Raw genomic sequence first — 8,061 nt, 5'->3', positions numbered from 1 at the left:
GCTCTAGAATTGTGTGGGAAGGAATAGATGATTTCTTCAGTGAGTTTTTCTTCATATTGAGGGCTTAGAAACAAGGCTCATGTATATTTTACTATTATTACATATCATATCAAAAAAGCCATGTAGGTGAATTTGTAAGCAGTGCCCCTTACATCTACCTAGTGAGTTTGTGGTAAAATTGTTTACTAAGATTTGTGTGCAACTACCCTACAGGTGAGTTCAGTGTATCCCACTCCTTCCAAATTTCTCTGTTGAAATACCCAGTAACAATTATCTTTCAGAAGGTTCAAGACATGGGTTTTTGATGAAGATTGTGATTTTAGGAATGGTGCAAAACATCTGTTATTTCGAGCTAGCTTTCCAAAGGGATGTCTTATTCAAAAGTTTAATATCAGAATTGAGGGAATTAAGTGGTTGAGACCTACATGTTTCATTTTCTGCAAATTTTATTTTTTATTTTCATTGGTGAAAAATTAGATGAAATTATGGATGTGCTAGCATCTTAATTTTAATTCCCTTTAAAATAAATAATACATTAGCTCTCCTGCCCCAGCGGGAAGAAAATAATTGAAACACTGTATTCATTTCTTGAAGACAGAAAAAGTAAGAGGTAATGGCATACTCTGACACCTTAGCTGCTTTTTGAAATCTCCAAGAGACTGGGGTGGGGGGGTGGTTTGACATAATACTGTCACATTTTTGTTAGAAACAAACATATTCCTCTTGTTATTTCTTTGTCAAAAGTTATTCATTTCGCCTGTGGTTAATGTTTTGTAAGTTTTTATATCTGGCTAATATAAGAGCATCTTCGTTGAAGTCTCTTATGAAACTTTGTATACACAGTGGAGATTTTAAAATTAATATTATAATTTGCTTTGTAAAACAATGTAGTCCTATATTGAAACAAAACACCTCAAGAGTCTAGGAGTGGTTCATCTAGGGGTAATTTAGGACACCAATCGTGGACACAAAATAGAACACTCATGGTTATGCATTGGTGATGTTGATGGTGTATCTACAACATAGCCCCACTAATTCCTTACTAAAAATAGTAGTGATAACTGCTATTCTAGGGCTATTAGACCAGATATCATGCTGTTCTATAATTGTTTATGTATCTACTTCCCTCTCTGCAGTGTGAGTTTTTCAAGGGCATGGTCCATGTCTCATTCATTTTTGTATTCCCTGCAGTGTTAAACTCAGTGCCAGGCCCTTCATAGTTGCTCTATAAATGCCTGCTGTTTGCTTTGTATAGGAAAACAGAACTGTTTTAATGATTCTTACTTGGATGTCAAAATTTTCAAACTCAAAGCTCCACACTTACATGGAGGTATTACATGCTTGCCCCACCTCTTTCCCCCATGTCTATTGTCTTTCCCTAATATATGCATATCCTTGACTTCAGCCATAGGTTCCATCCTATTCTAAACTGTATGTACTCAGGGGAGAGGCACCAGCACCACAATAGGCCCTCCTCTGTGAAGGTCAGGGCTAGTGTGTGCTGTATTTGTAGGAATAGGGATAAGACTGTAGGCTTAGCGTGTGACTAACAGAGGACTTGTACTCTGCCATCCTTTTCCAATAGGGAGTCTAGTTTGGCCGGGCTTTGTGTGTATGCAAAGTAGGTGCCACCTGTATCACATGATCCTGCCATGTCTGAAAGGCATCTGTAGGGAGTTGGAATAGCCACGGTTTGTCAGTACATGGTCAGTTGTATCTTGAATTGGTGGAGAAAAATGGGTAGTTACACCTTAGGGATATATGTCCTAATTTTGACAGTCCAAGAAGTTTGACAAACTGCAAAACAGTCAAATGAACGTGCTTCGTAGTCTTAGAAGATTTGGCTTTGTGCTGTAATGGTGTAGTACTTGCTCAGTCGTGTCTGACTCTGCGACTCCATGGATGTAGCCTGCCAGGCTCCTCTGTCCATGGGATTCTTCAGGCAAGAATACTGGAATGGGTAGCCATTCCCTTCTCCAGGAGATCTTCCCAACCCAGGGATTGAACCTGGATCCCCTGTATGGCAGGCAGATTCTTTACAGTCTCAGCCATCAGGGAAGCCCTAAACATGAGTGTTCTTGCATTGGCCGGGAATCAAACCCAGGCCTCCTGCATGGCAGGCAAGAATTCTACCACTAAACCACTAATGCTTACAGTGGTAATGATGTGCTTTGGGTTAAATCACATGACTTCCCTGAAACCCATTTTCTCATCCATAAACTGAAATTAATAATAACAACTAAAAAAAATAATAGCAACTCTATTGCCTTATGGTCTAGCAATTCCACTCCTAGGCATACATCTGGAAAAAAAAGCATGGTTTGACAGGATACATGCACCGTAGTGTTCATTGTAGCACTGTTTACAATAGCTAAGACATGGAAGCAACCTCAGGGTCCATCGACAGATGAATGGATCAAGAAGATGTGGTACATACATATGATGGAAATTACTCAGCCATAAAAAAGAATGAAACAATGCCATTGCAACAACACAGATGAACCTATAGACTATCTTACTATGTGAAGTCAGACAGAGAAGGAGAAATATTATATAATATTGCTTATATGTACAATCTGAAATATGACACAAATGAACCCATCTATGAAACAGAAACAGAATTAAGTACATACAGAACAAACTGGTGGTTGCCAAGGGGGAGGTGGATGGGGGAGGGATGAATTGGGATTTGCAGATGCAAGCTTTAATACATAAAATGGATAAAAATAGGGTTCTAGTGTATAGCACAAGGAACGATGTTCAATATTATGCAGGAAAACATAATAGAAAAGAATATGAAAAACCATAATGGAAAAGAATATTAAAAAGAATATGTAACTGAATCACTTTGCTGTATACTAAAAACTAATACAACATAGTAAATAAACTATATTTCAATAAAAAACAATAGCATGTCTATTAGCCTCATAAGGATATTTTGAAGACTAAATGTAATGATATATGTGAAAATAATATGCCATAAATATAAAAATATTATCACATATTTAATTGTAATTTCAAGTGTTCAAACTTGTTTTGCACTAAGTATGAGATAGAAGCTTCTTTTCTATTATGTTGCACAATTTTGATATTATTCTGGCTAAAATGTAAAAACTCAGATAGTTAAATCATTATGTAGATTCTGACCACATTGGAAAAAAAATCCTTTAAATAAGGTAATTTTTCAAGAAGGTATAGAAGCTGCAAGTGGCAACCAGAGGCATGATTTGCGACTAATAAGACCTTGCATTATCTTAAAAAGTTGCTTATTTGGAACAGTGCTCCAGGAAATCTAATTTGAGATCATTTAAATGTCAGTAAATTAAGGGGCCCAGATGATTAAATATAGTGTACAGATATTAAAAGCTGCAGGGATGAAGGGCAAGAACATTATTCTCATTCTGATTAAGAATTGCTACACAGAGTTCTTTTTCTAGTGTAGTAGATATTAAAAGCTACACCTTTTGTTTTGCATTTCTGAAAACTCAGTAGTGGATTAGGAAATGTGGAGAGAAGAGAGAATAATACATTTTGATATCCTTAAGACCTTGAATACTTTCCCTTGCCTTTAGAGTAAAATTAAGTTGAGTGAAATTAAGTAGAGTAAAATTAAGCTGAAAGAACTAAGTTGGAGAAGGTGTTATATAATTCTTGGGATTTCCATTGATGACTTACATTCCAAGATCCTCTTGTGACCACCTTAAATTAATATTTAAATTTTTATTGAATGATTACTATATCCTGGGCAACAGATTTGGAGGGAGAAGGAGTTCATAGAAGCATGAGGTGTAATTCTTTTTTTAATATTTATTTTTATTTATTTATTTGGTTGTGCTGGGTCTTAGTTGCAGCATGTGGACTCTTAGCTGTGGCATGTGAGATCTAGTTTCCTGACCAGGGATGGAACCCGTGTGTCCTGCATTGGGAGCATGGAGTCTCAGCCACTGGACCATCAGGGAAGTCCCAAGATGTGATTCTTTTGAAGGGTATCTCAGTGTCGGCCAAATGTTCTGGAACTTTGGTAAGCCTAAGAATCACCTGGAGAGCTTGTGAAAATGCAGATTTTCAGCACTCATCTGCAGAGCTTTTGATTCCACAGGGCTGGGGTGGAGCTCTGGAGTCTGAATTGCTATGAAGAAACCAGGTAATTCTAATTCACACTCTACACTGGTTTGGAGGAAGCAACAGTTTTGTATCAGTACAAAGAACTGTGGTTAACAGTAGAGATACAGAGCCTAACGGGAGTATTGGGAATGGGGAAATGACTTGTGTCTGGTGAAATTTAGGGAAGTCTGCAAAAGGAAGTCTGGTTTGAGCTGAGCAATGAAGGCAGGATGGCTACAGGTGGGTACAGCGAGGTGGCGGGGGAGGGAAGGGAGAATCAAAGAGGCAGGAGGAAGCATTCCAGGTGGAGGGTTAGCCAGCAAAAAGGTCCATATGTGAAAGCACTTGGGGAATGGTAAATAATCTGATAAGGCCAGATTGTGAAGTGCCTGTCAGTTGCTCAGTCATGTCCTACTCTGGCTAATGTAAATAGCAGGAGGAGAAGGGGACGACAGAGGTTGAGATGTTTGGATGGCATCAGCAACTCAATGGACATGAGTTTGAGTAAGCTCTGGGAGTTGGTGATGGACAGGGAAGCCTGGTGTGCTGCAGTCCATGGGGTCGCAAAGAGTCAGACACACTGGGCGACTGAACTGAACTGAACTGAAGAAGGAATGCAGCATCATTAATTTTGCTTTCACTAGTGACTCATTAATTCTTCATGACAACCCTTTAACACTGGTGGTATGATCTCCCATTTTACAGCTGAAGAAACTGAGGCTTAGAGAAATGAAGTCCTGTGCCTGAGGTCTCATAGCCAATGCCTAGCAGAGTCAATGCAGATGCTGCTCACTACAATGGGGAAACACATCCATTATTCATCATGCAGTAAAAGGTTGTTACGCAAAGTGTCAGGCACTCAGTTTATTATATAAAATCCTTCTAAAAACCAGATATTCAGTTACATGATTTAAAAAGTTAAATCTAAATTACAATGAAATGTCACCTAACACCGGTCAGAATGACCATCACAAAAAATCTACAAACAATGCATGTTGGAGAGGGTGTGGAGAAAAGGGAACCCTCTTGCATTATCGGCAGGAATGTAAATTTGGTACAGCCACTATGAAGAACAGTAAGAAGATTCCTTAAAAAACAAGGAATAAAACTACCTTATAACCCAGCAATCCCACTCCTGGGCATATATCCTGAGAAAACCATAATTCCAAAAGATACATGCACCCCAATGTTCATTGCAGCACTATTTACATTAGCCAGGATATGGAGACAACCTAAATGTCCATCAACAGAGGAATAGATAAAGATGGCATACATATATACAATGAAATGTTAGCCATAAAAAGGAACAAAATTGGGTCATTTGTAGAGACATAGATGGACATAAAGACTATCATACAAAGTGAAGCAAGTCAGAAAGAGAAAAACAAATATTGTGAATTAATGCATATATGTAGAATCTGAAAATATTGGGATAGATGATCTTATGTGGTGCTGGAGAAGACTCTTGAGAGTCTCTGGGACAGCAAGGAGATCCAACCAGTCAGTCCTAAAGGAAATCAGTCCTGAATATTCATTGGAAGGACTGGTGCTGAAGCCGAAGCTCCAATACTTTGACCACCTGATACAAAGAACTGAATCATTGGAAAAGACCCTGGTGCTGGGAAAGATTGAAGGCAGGAGGAGAAGGGGGTGACAGAGGATGAGATGGTTGGATGGCATCACCAACTGGATGCACATGAGTTTGAGCAAGCTCCGGAAGTTGGTGAAGGACAGGAAAGCCTGGTGTGCTGTAGTCCACGGGGTCGCAAAGAGTTGGATATGACTGAATGACTGAATAACAACAATTTACAAAGCAGAAACAGAGACACAGATGTAGAGAACAAACGTATGGACACCAAGGAGAAAAGGTGGGAAAAGTGGAAGGAATTGGGAGACTGGGATTGACATGAATATACTACTGATACTGTGTATAAAATAGATAACTAATGAGAACCTACTGTATAGCACAGGGGACTCTACTTAATGGTCTGTGGTGACCTAAATGGGAAGGAAATTCAAAAAAGAGGGTCTGTATGTATATGTATAGCTGATTGACTTTGCTGTGCCACAGAAACTAACACAACATTGGAAAGCAATTTTTCTACTTGAATAATTCTTTTTTAAGCTAAATTGTATTACAAGTCTGAAAACAGAAGTTCTTTACCCAATCCTTTAGTCCTGCTCTGGAGTATATTTCTGTTGTTACCAAGCCAAACTCAGGTTTGCTTGCTGGATGCACACCAGAGCCAATCTACTGACACCAGGTTGTGATGAAGGAGAGAATAGTGCTTACTTTTGGGGTGCCAAGCAAGGGACTGGGAGACAGTCTCATATCCACTCCAAGTTGGCCTTTGAATTAGGAGTTTTTAAGGGGGAAAAACAAAGAAATTGGGGTTAACCATTGTCTTGTAAACGTTTCTTAAAGTAGTTTCGGCAGCCAAGATGCCTATGCTTTGCAAGTCTCTGGTCTGGTGGTCCATTACAGGGGTCGGGGTGGGGTCTGTTAGCTCATCTCGTCCTGGAGAAACCACCTAAGTCTGTATGTTAATGATGTTATCAACAACAGCAATTGTAGTCATCTGACTGTGATGACCTAGAGAGGTGGGGTGGGTGGTGGTGGGAGGGAGGCTTCAGAGGGAGGGGATGTATGTGTACGTATAGCTGATTCATGCTGATGTACAGCAGTAGCTAGCATAACACTGTAAAGCAATTATACTCCAATAAAATTAATAAAAAATCAATATTTGTGTAAACATTATTTTGATTATTATGCATTGCTGAGTCATACAGTGCATTGTGACTATTAAAAACTGTACAGTTTTAATTTCCATAAAGTTAACAATCCTCTTATTTTCTGTTTCTTTGTTTTATGTACTTATTTCTCCCTATGCTGGATCATCGAAAAAGCAAGAGAGTTCCAGAAAAACATCTCTTTCTGCTTTATTGACTACACCAAAGCCTTTGACTGTGTGGATCACGATAAAGTGTGGAAAATTCTGAAAGAGATGGGAATACCAGACCACCTGACCTGCCTCTTGAGAAACCTGTATGCAGGTCAGGAAGCAACCGTTAGAACTGGGCATGGAACAACAGACATGTTCCAAACAGGAAAAGGAGTACGTCAAGGCTGTATATTGTCACCCTGCTTATTTAACTTATATGCAGAGTACATCACGAGAAACGCCGGGCTGGAGGAAGCACAAGCTGGAATCAAGATTGCCAGGAGAAATATCAATAACCTCAGATATGCAGATGACACCAGCCTTATGGCAGAAAGTGAAGAGGAACTAAAAAGCCTCTTGATGAAAGTGAAAGAGGAGAGTGAAAAAGTTGGCTTAAAGCTTAACATTCAGAAAACTAAGATCATGGCATCCGGTCCCATTACCTCATGGGAAACAGATGGGGAGACAGTGGAAACAGTGGCTGAGTTTATTTTCTGGGCTTCAAAATCACTGCAGATGGTGATTGTAGCCATGAAATTAAAAGACGCTTACTCCTTGGAAGGAAAGTTATGACCAACCTAGATAGCATATTCAAAAGCAGAGACATTACTTTGCCAACAAAGGTCCATCTGATCAAGGCTATGGTTTTTCCAGTGGTCATATATGGATGTGAGAATTGGACTGTGAAGAAAGCTGAGTGCCGAAAAATTGATGCTTTTGAACTGTAATGTTGGAGAAGACTCTTGAGAGTCCCTTGGACTGCTAGGAGATCTAACCAGTCCATCCTAAAGGAGATAAGCCCTGGGTGTTCATTGGAAGGACTGATGCTGAAGCTGAAACTCCAATACTTTGGCCACCTTATGTGAAGAGTTGACTCATTGGAAAAGACCCTGATGCTGGGAGGGATTGGGGGCAGGAGGAGAAGGGGACGACAGAAGATGAGATGGCTGGATGGCATCACCGACTCGATGGGCATGAGTTTGAGTAAGCTCCAGTAGTTTGTGATGGATAGAGA

General features: G+C 39.5%; 1 non-coding gene across 1 annotated transcript; it reads right to left on the bottom strand.

Annotated features, from left to right (window-relative positions):
* Positions 1-2,079: 2,079 nt before the first annotated feature.
* On the bottom strand, positions 2,080-2,150 carry TRNAG-GCC. The gene has a single exon. It is a non-coding gene; the product is annotated as a tRNA-Gly (tRNA).
* Between the last annotated feature and the right edge of the window lie 5,911 nt (positions 2,151-8,061).

The sequence above is a fragment of the Cervus canadensis genome, chromosome X, assembly GCF_019320065.1.
Source record: "Cervus canadensis isolate Bull #8, Minnesota chromosome X, ASM1932006v1, whole genome shotgun sequence".
Lineage (NCBI taxonomy): Eukaryota > Metazoa > Chordata > Mammalia > Artiodactyla > Cervidae > Cervus > Cervus canadensis.
This window is presented reverse-complemented; position numbering and strand designations above follow the sequence as displayed.